This window comes from Rattus rattus, chromosome 3 (genome assembly GCF_011064425.1).
Source record: "Rattus rattus isolate New Zealand chromosome 3, Rrattus_CSIRO_v1, whole genome shotgun sequence".
Taxonomy (NCBI): Eukaryota; Metazoa; Chordata; class Mammalia; order Rodentia; family Muridae; genus Rattus; species Rattus rattus.
In genome coordinates this window covers 54644144-54656073 of record NC_046156.1, presented here as the reverse complement: position 1 = coordinate 54656073, position 11930 = coordinate 54644144, and the positions used below count along the sequence as shown (strand labels likewise).

Here is an 11930-nt window from a genome sequence, read left to right as displayed (position 1 = left end):
TAGGTCCCGTCTATGTAGGTGCCTAAAGTAGCATTCATGGGGATGCCTAGGAGTGAATACATCTATCTAGATCACCGACATCCCATATGGCTATTAGAGATTCCAGAATGGCTGAAAACCATCCAAAGCTAGCAAGAAGTTCCTTCAGCAGCCAAGCCATGCCAATTTAGAAACAACAACTAAACTGTTTATCAACACAAACGTTTAGGGGCACCCTGTGTATCATCTGTGCTGCAGGTTATAAACATCTATATTTCTAGCTATTCCCCTTAGCAGGAATAGAAGATGTTCTGAGGTTTGATCAGAAGAAAAAAAAAATCCACAGCTAAGCTGCTACCTGATTTCCTCAGAGTTCCCCAAACGGCTCCCCCGGACCTTCACTAGACAGGGAAACGTGTCGGAGCCCCATTGATCATGTTCACGGTTGCACTCTCCCCCAAAAGTTTGTCTTCCAACCTGCTTTATTAGCCATGAAATGCTTCTCCTCTTCATGCATTATTGAAAGTCTTGGGTTTAATAGAGCCTAAAAATATCAGCAATGGGTAGAGCTGCTTTCAGAGTGGAGACTGGGGAATGGGCAGGCTGCACGGCTCAACCTTTCGGAGAGGAAACCGAGATGGAAATGGGGGATGGGCCAGCCTTTTGGTTACCCCTGTCTCATTTGCATTAGAGGAAATAGTCTTTTTGGTTCCCGCCACTTTCGCGGCTTGTTTCAGCTTTGTGCCGAGATGGGGTGGGGAGATACCAGTGTGACACAGTCATGTAGGAAAGGATGTCGCTTTACTTCAGTTGTCAGAGGCACAGGCAGAGAAGATGAGCTTCAAGGCAAGGAAGCACGCTCAGGGATAAATGCAGGCTCTTTCACAAGGATCGGACGATCGGGCCCCGAGAAGACAGTAAGCACACGTGTGCACCTAACAGTGGCTTCAGACACCGTGAGGCGCCGGCCCCATCTCAGTGACTGACAGAGAAACTTGAAAAAAAAATCACAAGGTTTAAAGGGTCCGAACAATGCAGCCAACGGCTCTCTCCTAATCGATACGAACATCGTACCTTCCATCTTCAAAATTTGAATGCTTTCTCGATGGTGTGCTGTGATCCCCACAAGAAAGACCATAGGGTCGGCCCTAAAACCCGTGGAGCACACAGTGTGCTCTCAGATGCCAGCAATTGACGGCAATACACAATCTAGGGAAATGGAACCGCCTACTTCTAAGTGACCAGCAGAACACTAGGGAATTCAAGAGCGAAGTTAGAAAATGCTTGAGCTTAAGTGGAATTGCACACCCGCCATGATGAAGTTTCCGGAATGTAGCTGAAGCAGAGTTTTAGACGGATTTTTGTGGATTTAAATGCTGACATTAAGAAAAACAAACAAACAAAAACAAACAAACAAACAAACAAACAGGTTGGGGGCTGGAGAGATGGCTCAGTGGTTAAGAGCACTGGCTGTTTTGGGTTTGAATCCCAGCAACCACAGAGTGGCTCACACACATCTGTAGCTCTAGTTCCAGAGGATCTGACCCCTCTTCTGACCTCTTTAGGCTTCAGAATGAATATAGCGCACAGACATACATGCAGGCTAAAGACCCATACACATAAAATTAAATACATAAATATAAAAAATTTAAAATCTCTGCCCCTAGAAGCCGTGCAAGTGTGACTGCTATGTCACATGTTGGCCACTAGGTGGCAGAGAGGAGAGAGGCTAAGTCTATGCTCTCATTAGTAGCCTACATTCCTGAAGTGATCCACCAGTATTGCTCTACACAGGCCCTGAGGGTGGAGGCAGACCATGCCTGAGATGACCATGCCAGGTGCCATAGTACACCAGTCTGGCACAGCACTCCAGAGACCATTCCTGAGCTGACCCAGACTCTCAGACTCCTGTCATCACTATAGAGAACAAGTAAGTGGTGGTGAAATAGAGGAGAAAGAGAAAGAGAAGGATGTGGGCACAGTGCAGAGAGGCAGAGCTGGAGACTCAAGGGCAGTGAGAAACAGCCTGGTGTGAGAAGCTGGTGATGCTACCTGGGACGGTGGTGGTGTCCTGGCCTGTGCTACCACAGGGGGCCGCATCTGGGTCTCAGGGGTCTATTATCACCAAAGGCCAGGAAGAAGCCCCTGCCACTCAGGGGCATGGTGATGTCTGAGGATTGTGCAGAACTAGCTCTACTTCTCACCTGGGTGTCATGGAAGAGCTGACCCTGGGGGATGAGAACAGGAGTGCTGACCCCACCCCTAAGCCGCTGAAGTGCTAGGGAGAGTGCCCTGTACAGTGCACACATTGCAGGAGGTGGGAGTGACCCTCCCACCACAGGATGTTAGCCAGTGTGGGAGATTGGCCCTGCCGCTAGTCTCCATGCAGTGGTACAGAGGAGGAAGAGATGCTCTCTTCCCTCCTCACCCCTCACCATCTGCAGCAGGCAGGAGACCTGACCCAGGGGCCCTGAGAGCAGGCCCTGCCTCTCACCTACTGCAGCACTCAGAAAACAGGCCTTGCTCCTTGCCTGGGCAGCATAGAAGAGCTGTGGTTCGGGTTGAGGATGTGAGCGTGGGAGAGTTGGCCCTCCACTTGTCTTCTCTCAGACCCTCCTGGGTCCCCTACAGTGTTTGACTCCTGCTGAGCCCTGCTGATGGATGTAGAAGCCTTTTGTTCCTAACAAAGGAACGCCTTGGCCCAGGTGTACCACCCAGGTGTACCACCCTGGCGACACACCTGGGCGACACACCTGGGCGATGGTTCACTCCTGTCTTTTGTTCTTCAGTCTTTGTTCCTGGGGGCTTAGGCTGATATTCCTGGATTTTTCCCCAGTAAACTTGGGGCACGTATTTGGTCTTTTGTTCCTGAGGCCTTAAGCTGGTTTTTCCCACTGTGCTTCCTGGAATTTTCCATCGGTGAACTGGGGGTATATATGTGGTGAGTAAAGCAAAGGATTTGGCCTTCTCTTGACACGAATGACCTGAGTCTGTGTGTTTTTTCTTAACCCTGCAGGCTTGCGCCCAGCACTCGGTACTGTGTTGGTTCAGGCACCGACAGTCTCCCGTGTGAAGGAGAGCTGTCCCGCCTCACTCGTGGCCCTTGCCACCTATGGCAGGCGGGAGAGCTGGCTCTTCCCCTCACCTGGACGGCACAGCAGAGCTGGCCTGGATGTAGGGGTTGCAGGTGATCTGTCCCTGAGGGTGTGAGTGTGGAGGAGTCAGTCGTGCCTCTTGTCTGAGGGGGGGGTGGCATGGACAAGGAGAGACGCCCTCCTCCCTCCCTCATCCCCTGCCATCTACGCAGGCAGGAGAGCTGGCCCCAGGGTCAGGAGAGTGGGAGAACTGGCCATGTCCCTCGCCAGCTGCAGCACTCAGGAGAGCACCTTGCCTGGGTAAAGCTGGCCCTGGTGGGTTTTGCTTGTGAGCTGACCCTGAAGGTGTGTGAGCAGGAGAGCCCAGCAGGCTGACCAGCTCAGATACCTCCCAGGCACAGATCCAGTGCTTTGAATTAGCCTGCTCCAACATCCACCCCATCGATGGATTGCTGGAGTCATGAAGAAGGATCTCCATGACACAGGGCGACCACAGGATATCCAAGAGGAGTCCCAGTGTCCCACTGTGCCCCACTCTTCCCCTGACAACATAGACAATAATTTCAATTATATATATATATATATATATATATATATATATATATATATATATTTATGTCAATAGACCATAGACACCTGGAGGCAGGGACCATGTCTGTACTACTCAGTTCTATATGCCTCAAATTGAGTGCTCCGTATTGATTTATTGATTTTATTGATTTATTGACTTGAGCTGCACCCAGTGTGACAGTTTTTTTGGCTGCCTTTGGATCAAGATGTAGAACTCTTGGCTCTTCCATCATCACGTCTGCCTGCACGCTGTCATGCTTTCTGCCATGAAAATAATGGACCAACCCTCTGAAACTGTAAGCCAGGCCCAATTAAATGTTTGCCTTTATAAGAGTTGCTTTGGTCATGGTGTCTGTTCATAGCAGTAAAACCCTAAGACAAATGGTGTCCTATAAAGAAAGTGGTGTTCATTCGTCAACCCAAGCCACCACACAGATGCTTTGCCTGAAGGGAGTCACGTCCTACGGGCCTCAGCAGAAGGCCTTTATGAGCTCTCCCCACTGAGAAATATAGGATTTTAGAAAAATGCACATTTAAGACTAAAACTTAATATTTACTTTTTAAAAAAAGTGTGTTTTAGGGTCAGGAGAGAGAGCTCAGCTGCTCTTGCAGAGGACTCTGCTCTCAGCACACACATGGTGGCTTATAACCATCTGGAACTCCAGCTCCAGGGGATCCCATACCTCTCCTGACTCCACTATGATGCGTATACATACATTTATCAAAACACTCGTATACATAAAATAAAAAATAAAACTAAAAATATTTTTTAAAGGTTCTGTATTTTATTTTCTAGACAGGTTCACATTATGCTGTTTAGGCTGACCTGGAACCCATGGGCTCAGCCTCAGCCCACGTTATGATCTGCTTTGTCCTCCCACTGGGGCCCTGAGGACCATCCCTCAAAACTCACTGATTCCGACAAAGCCTTGGATCAACTCTCCAGGGGACAGAATAGACAGAAACCTTTCACTAGAATGGATCCTAATTCCAGTTTATTTAAGCAGAAAAAGATTTACTGAACAGATACTGAGGCCTGCAGAGGTAGGCATGTGAGGCAAACAGAAAGAATTGGAAAGAAGTAGTATGCTCAGGACGTGTGTGTGTGTGTGTGTGTGTGTGTGTGTGTGTGTGTGTGTGTGTGTGTGTGTGTCTGTTTCTGGAGGCGCTACTGGCCCCAGGTGTGGCATCTTGTGTTACTGACACTCCATGGTCTCTGGGGACTGCTGTTACAGTTGTCATCTGGAAAAGATCTCGACTGAGTGTGGCTGAAGCTTTGATTGGCTGAGCTATCTCTGGTCTCTGTGGTGAGGCAGCAGCTCAGCTTCCTACCAAGACATGTACAAAGCGGGTTCTCTACAAACAGGGATGAGTTTTGGAAGCTAAGTCTTGAATAGCAATTGGTAGGCCCTCCTCAGAACCACCATGGGCTGCTTCGGCTGGATCTGTCTGTACACTGCTAGAAACAACCACATGTTGGTCATTGGAGAGATGAGTTAAGGGAATTACCAAGAAGACAGAAGACGCGAGGGAGCTGGGAGGAAGAAGGCTGTGTCTTGTAAATCAAAGGGGAGAGAGTTTTGAGAAGCAGGCAGAGTTCTGGGTATTGAATTGTGTTGAGAAGTTCAAGAAAACTGAGTTCCAAGAAATGTCCCTCTGTGAATCCTTTAGGAGCCTGCAGACCTGCTCCTTCCCTCTAGTTCATCCTCATTGCACAGGGGAGGGGACCACTGTCTGTCCTCCCAAAGCCAGGGGAGGTGGAAGTGACATTTATCTCACCAAGTATTCTTTGGGGAAATGGCGGTGAGACATATCTGGATACCATTTGAAAGCTCACACAATGAACTAAGCCTTGGGCTGGGGTAGCTCAGTGGGTAGCGTGTTTGTCTAGCATATATGAAGCCTGGCTTTACTCCCCACCATCGTCACACAAACCTGTTGTGGTGGCTCACATCCGGGAGGGAGATGCAGGAGAATCAGGGTCTTACACAGAGGAAAAAACAATACAGTGAGACAGCAAACATCTACATTAAAAAGTTAAAGCACAAATGAATACATTCCTATCTCTTTTCAGCACTTGCTTCAATTCTCTGGGATGTTGTCCTTGGGAACTCCGGCCTCCTGTGTCCAGTGCCCACTCCATGTCCCTGTCTTAGTGCCTCTGGGCCTGCGGAAGGCCTACTCACCTTTCAGGTTTCCACCTAGACATCAGCTGATCTATGGTGCCACTGGGACTTGAATATGTCTACTCTTCTGAGTGCCTCCACCTCTCCATCTTTCCCGTATGTACCTGCTCACCGATGCTGACAAGATGGCACCTCACAGAGGAAGGAGCCTGTTAATATAATTTACCAACGCAGGACTTTCTCACCACTGTACCCCTAGCACACAGACCTTAGTAGATGCTTCATGAATGTTGGTTGAATGAATGTGCGAACTAGCATTTGGACAGCTCAAAGCTAAGTATTGCTGTCTCTCATAGAGGACCGATCTGAACGGTAGGAGGGACCACAGAAGCTTGCTGCTGGAAGATGAAGTTCTGTTCAGGCTTGGGAAGGCAGACAGATCAGACTGGCAGGGGCCAGAGATACTAAATTAGATGGTTGACACCTTTTGAGTGTGCTGGAGGAAGGACTTGTGTCACTGGAGGGACCTGTCTATTTTGGGTAGTAGCTAGAAATCTTCTATGCGCTTAGGTGCGTGCTTCCTCCATACCCGTGTCAGGATGTGCCGTGGGGAAGGTAGCAGCTGAATAAGCCCTTCCTCCCGGACCCTTCTCTACCACCATGCCATGACAGAATGGCTGGAGTGGGGTGCAGGCCCCCTGCAGCTCTGCCGGAGGAGCCAGCCTGGTGGTGGAGGGGTCTGTGGTGTGCGGTATGCAGCCAGCCCTGGCCGCACGTCAGGATCACCATCTGCACCCGCAGGCGATGCGAAGCTGCAGCTGTCTCAGCCTAGTCAGGCATAGTTGATGTAAGCTCAGCAAATAGCTTTTCCAGGAGCTTTGTAAATTTCCAGTCTGCTGGGCCACGTTCCCCGAAACTGCCACCAGCCAGATGCAAACTGCGTCCAAGACCTGAAGGGTGATCAGCAAAATATAAGGACTCATCACAGAACTGGAAAGGAGTCTGGGGCTCAGGTGTCTCCCCCTCACAGCCCCCCCAAGCTCTTCCTAAGAATGAGGCTGATGCTCCAGCAAGAATTTTGATGCCGTGAATAGGATTTGTTGTCAAATCTTCCCAAGCGTGGCTGTCTTCACACACAGACATGTCCTCCAGACGCTGCATGTAAATCGAATCTTGGTTACTTTAATACAAAAGTAATGTGATTTTTAAAAAATTTCTTTTTTAAAAATCATCATCTTGTCTTGGAGTCACATGTGATAATTATATATATCCATGCACAGTGTGATTCTTCAATTTAACAGAGCCTTTAATGTATTTTTAAGGAATTCTCTAGTAAGCATTCCTTTTGTTAGGGTAAAAAAAAAGCACGGCCTGTCTTTCATGTAAATTGAGTATAAATGTGGATGCATTTCCGAGTGCGCGTTTGTATCTGCTGTGTGCCTGTGTTGGGCATCGTTCATCTCTTTTGGGAAATGCAGAAGAGGTTAGCTCCCTCCCTCCTGATTTAAAAGGGAGGGGGAGGGGTTGGCTGACAGGTACGAAGAAGTAGGAATTAAGATTTCAGTATCACTGTCCTACGCACATCATCTGCACAACAAAGGCCAAGCCATATCGCACTGCATTCTGGGATGAGCGCATCCATAGCTGTGTCTCAGATGTGGCTTCCTGAGATTTTAGTGCCCGCAGAGGTTGAAAGTGCTCACTAATTGAAGAACCAGGGGACGTCATTGTTATAGCTTGTTATAGAAAAGATGCATTTATAAATGTGATATAAGTCATCTGGGTGCCTGGAATGTCCCCAGTTCCTAATCTATCTGGCTGAAACAACCACCCCTCCCCTCATTTCCATATTGGTTAACAAGCAGCTTTTGTAGAAATTAGCTTTCCACATGACTCCGAGTTTAACTTTGGGAACATAAATACCTTAGAGAAAGAGACTTTGATTAATTAGAAAGGAAAATACAAAACAAATCCAATTGTCTATTTTCGTAGTACTGGGGGTTGAAAGCAGGACCATTTGCATGGTAGGTGAGCGTTTTATCATTGATCTACATCCCCAGCAAGGATAACTAGTTTTAAATGCTCATACAACAACGTGAGGTAGAAGGATAGATCTTTGTGGCCTCCACCGGGCTGGCGGGGACTGGGGGTGAGCTGGGGGGGAGGGGGTTGGGGATTGGGGGACTGGGGTTGGGGAGCTGGGTAGTAGGGGGCTGGGGCAGTCCTTTAATTGTGAATCAAAGGAAAAGTACATGACTTTGAATTTTTGAGGAATTCCCAAGGTGCACATTTTCCCTCTAGCAAAGGTCTCTACCCTGCTTTTCTCGGGGATTCTCTGTCCATCCCCTAAAAGGTCCCAGAGGCGAGGTTTCCTCCGCTGTAAAGAGTTATTGAGAGCTAAAGCCGGAAACAGGAACTGCATCTCCTGCTTTGTCCTTGGCATCTCCTATGGGCTACACAGTTGGCAAATGACTGAACTAAGGGGCCAGTGACTCTAGGAAGCTCAGTTTAGGCTGTGGCCCTGTGCTGGGTGCGCTCAGGAGGGAGAGACAATGGACACCTGGTAGAGCTAGCCCAGGATGGGAAAAGGAACTTAGAATTTGTGCTGGTATTCCTTCACATCCCCAGCAGCGAAAAGGGCTGACCTGGGCTATGCTTTTCAGCTGGAACTTTCTCGCCTTGTCTTGGCCTAATGCATCGACCCTGGGAAAGGCACTCGTGCGGCTAAGTAGGGACTCTTGGGTGGCTATTGGTGCTCCTAGAGAGAGACTAGACGGAAGTGGAGCTCAGCTATAAAGTGTTGAGTTTTGAGCCAAGTGTGCAGAGCTGGAACGGGGGAGGAGTCGAGTGTGGGGTTGGGGGAGACTGTTCCTGAGACCAACTGCCCTAATGGTCACGTGCCTCAGGTCACGTTGCTTCAGAGGCCAGCAGTCTTTCCTTCGACTAAAGCGAGTTTCCATCCTTGTAACCAATATGCTGAAGATAATTCATTTTTGTTTCCTGATTATGAATCAGTGAAAACTAACATTGGTTTTAAAACGTTTATTTCAGGGCTGATGAGATGGCTCAGTAGGTAAAAATCCACCTAGCTGGATGACCTGTGTAGGGTGTCTGTACACGATAGCACGCATGTGCAAACACACACACACACACACACACACACACACACACACACACACACACACACACACACACACACAACCTGTACACAGAGATCAAGGGCTCCATCGCTCTCCTCTCAGAGACCAGAGCAATTGCTCTGCTTCACTATCTACTGTGACAAAGCTGTTTGAGGAGTGGGGCTGAATCAGATCACGCTGCTCAGGGCTCTGGAACCTCCGCAGAGAGACAGCGAGCCTGATGGAAGTGAAGGGAAAGAAAGGAGGCTGCAGGTTAGACTCTCCTCCCATCATGTGAGGTTCCCCAGGTCTGACCTTGTCTGACCGCTGAGACAGGGCTCGAGGCTTCACTTTTATGTTATTAATGAGGCTCCTCTCCCAACTCCCGGAGCTGGGGACTGAACCCAGACCCTTTTGCGTACTAGGCAAGAAGCACTCTATCTTTGAACTGGAGCACTGATGCCTTTAATGGGACCTCATATAAAACAGCATCTTAGAATCCGAGCAAGTCTCACTTGTCAGTTTTTTTTTTTTTTTTATGGTAAGAGCTTCTTGTTTCCTAACAAATCACCATTTACCAAAAATCTGATAAGATTTTTCTCCTAAGCCAGTCATGGTAGTGAAAGACCCCCAGAACCAGGAGACCCTCACTCAAGTCTCGGGATGAATCGACTCCCCCCACTCCCCAAAGAGCTCACGAGAGACCGTCCTTGCTGTAATCACATGAGGTTTATTGATAGGAACCAGTGCACTGGGGTCGAGACTCGTATCCCACGCAGGGGTAGAGGAGTTTGACCCCAAGTAGCTGGGAGAAGGGGTATTTAAAGGAAGAAGCCACAACCCAAGGGGGTAGGGATGCCATCATTGGAAAATGTCAAGAATACCAGTGAAAAATCACAAGGAGATGCTTCATGTTTCTCAAGATTGTTTTCAAGATTGTAATCTAACTTTATGATCAGCTAGTTCCTGGGAGAGAGTTGCTGAACCGGCTGGTGTAATCATCAGTTCTGTGGTCAGTCAGGTTCCTGGAGCAGAGTCACTGAACTGGCTGACATACATTTTTGGCTCTACTCTGTTTGCCAGGGGGTCTGAATTTCTCCTGGTCCTTCAGTAGCAACTGCCTTTAATCCCAGCATTTGTTGAGAAGCAGGAGAATCTCTGTGAGTTGAAGGCCAGCCTAGACTACATCGTGAGTTCCAGGACAGCCAGGGCTATATAGAGAGAACCAGTCTCAAAAATTCCTCCCTGGAAATTTTCCAATCTAGCTTTGTTGTGATTTTCCAAAACTCCTTTGGCTTTTTCACATCTTTTGCATGTTTTAAAACAAAATCTCAATCATTCGGTTTTACCAATGAAGATGCAGAATTCCAGATGCTGAGGTAAAAGCCTGCTAGCTCAGAGAGGCAGAGAAAGCACCCAGCTGACCTTCTTCCTCAGCCTACATCCCAACAGGAATGCCCCTTTCTCATAGCTGTCTCAAAAAAAGAAAAAAAAGATTCCTTCAAACTGAATGTCCCTCCCTTCTACTTCCTGTGCTTCTCTCCATCCGGTCTCCTGACTCCCTCTTGCTACTTACGGTTTTCCCTATGTTCACTTCCTGTCAGCAGGTTGCTTGCTCCGCCCCTGACTGTGGTTGACTTTATTTAATCCTGTTTACCATATTCAATCAGAAAACTCTTGGATTAAAGGCATGTGCAAAGGCACAACCATACCACAACTAGAAACAGGCATTTCCAGTAAATGACACAATCTCGGGGTTCATAGTGGATCAAATTTCTGCAACATGCATATGCAAATTTTAGAGTCAACTTTTCAATTTTTGTCAGACAAGCAAAACAAAGCAAAACAAACCCAAAGTGGGTTCTTTTAAGAAATGTGTGAGTGGGCTGGAGAGATGGCTCAGTGGTTAAGAGCACTGACTGCTCTTCCTGAGGTTCTGAGTTCAATTCCCCACAACCACATGGTGGCTCACAACCATCTACAATGGGGTCCGATGCCCTCTTCTGGTGTGTCTGAGGACAGCTACAGTGTACTTATAATAAGTGAATAAATAAATAAATAAATCTTAAAAAGAAAGAAAGAAAAAGGAAGGAAGGAAGGAAGGAAGGAAGGAAGGAAGGAAATGTGTGAGTAATCTGGGTGGTGGCGGTGCATGCTTTTAGTCCAGCACTTGGGAGGCAGAGGCAGGCGCATCTCTGTGAGTTGGAGGGCACCATTGTCTACAGATCGAGCTCCACGACAGCCAGGGCTACAGAAAGAGACCCTGTCTCAGGAAAAAAGAATCTGTGAGCGCATCACAGGCTGCAGGTCAGTGTGGGACGTTTCAATATGTTCAAACCTGGCACCTTCACAGTATGGAATCCTCGCTTCGAAGTCGCGCTTGTTTACTGAGACCGTGCGAGCTTTTCTCTGCTCTGGGTTGCAGCTTTCATCATATATGGTTCACAGGTATCTCTGTGCAATTACTTCTTAGTACTTCATGTTTTTGAAGCTATCTCGGAAACTGGTGGCACGAGTGCAGGAGAGCTGGCCCTGAGGGCCTGGGCACAGGGGAGAGCTGGTCCTGATGGTGTGAGTGCAGGAGAGCTAACTCAGATGCTAACCAGCCCCAGATCCAGGGCTTGCGCTGGCCCACCCCAGCATCTACCTCATCCAGGAGCTGCTGCAGCACAGCAAGGGGCTAATCTTGCAGAACCAAAGCTTTAGGATCTCCATGACACAGGGGTCACAATTGGCTATGAGAGGAGTCCTGGTGACAGTCTTGAGAGTGTAGCAGAAGCCAGAGGCCTCAAACCAGAACAATGACTCACTGCAATGATCAGTCGCAAGTAAAGCTTCAAAAGGGTGCACTGTGCGACACACCACAGCTTCCGAGGAGAAATGCTTTTATTTTTTGTTTTCTTTTGGTGGGGAGGTTGTAAGGGCAGAGGGCAGAGATGGAGGCACAGGGATGAGTGGGATTGGGGTGCATGATGAGAAATTCACAAATAATCAATAAAAAGTCTTAAAGATTCCAAACTCTGGTCATTTGTTGCTATCTA

The 11930-nt window shown here is 48.2% G+C and overlaps 1 pseudogene; it reads left to right on the top strand.

The window, feature by feature from the left end:
* Window positions 1-1635: 1635 nt before the first annotated feature.
* LOC116897581 lies at window positions 1636-1740 on the top strand (annotated as a pseudogene).
* The last annotated feature ends 10190 nt before the right edge of the window (window positions 1741-11930 follow it).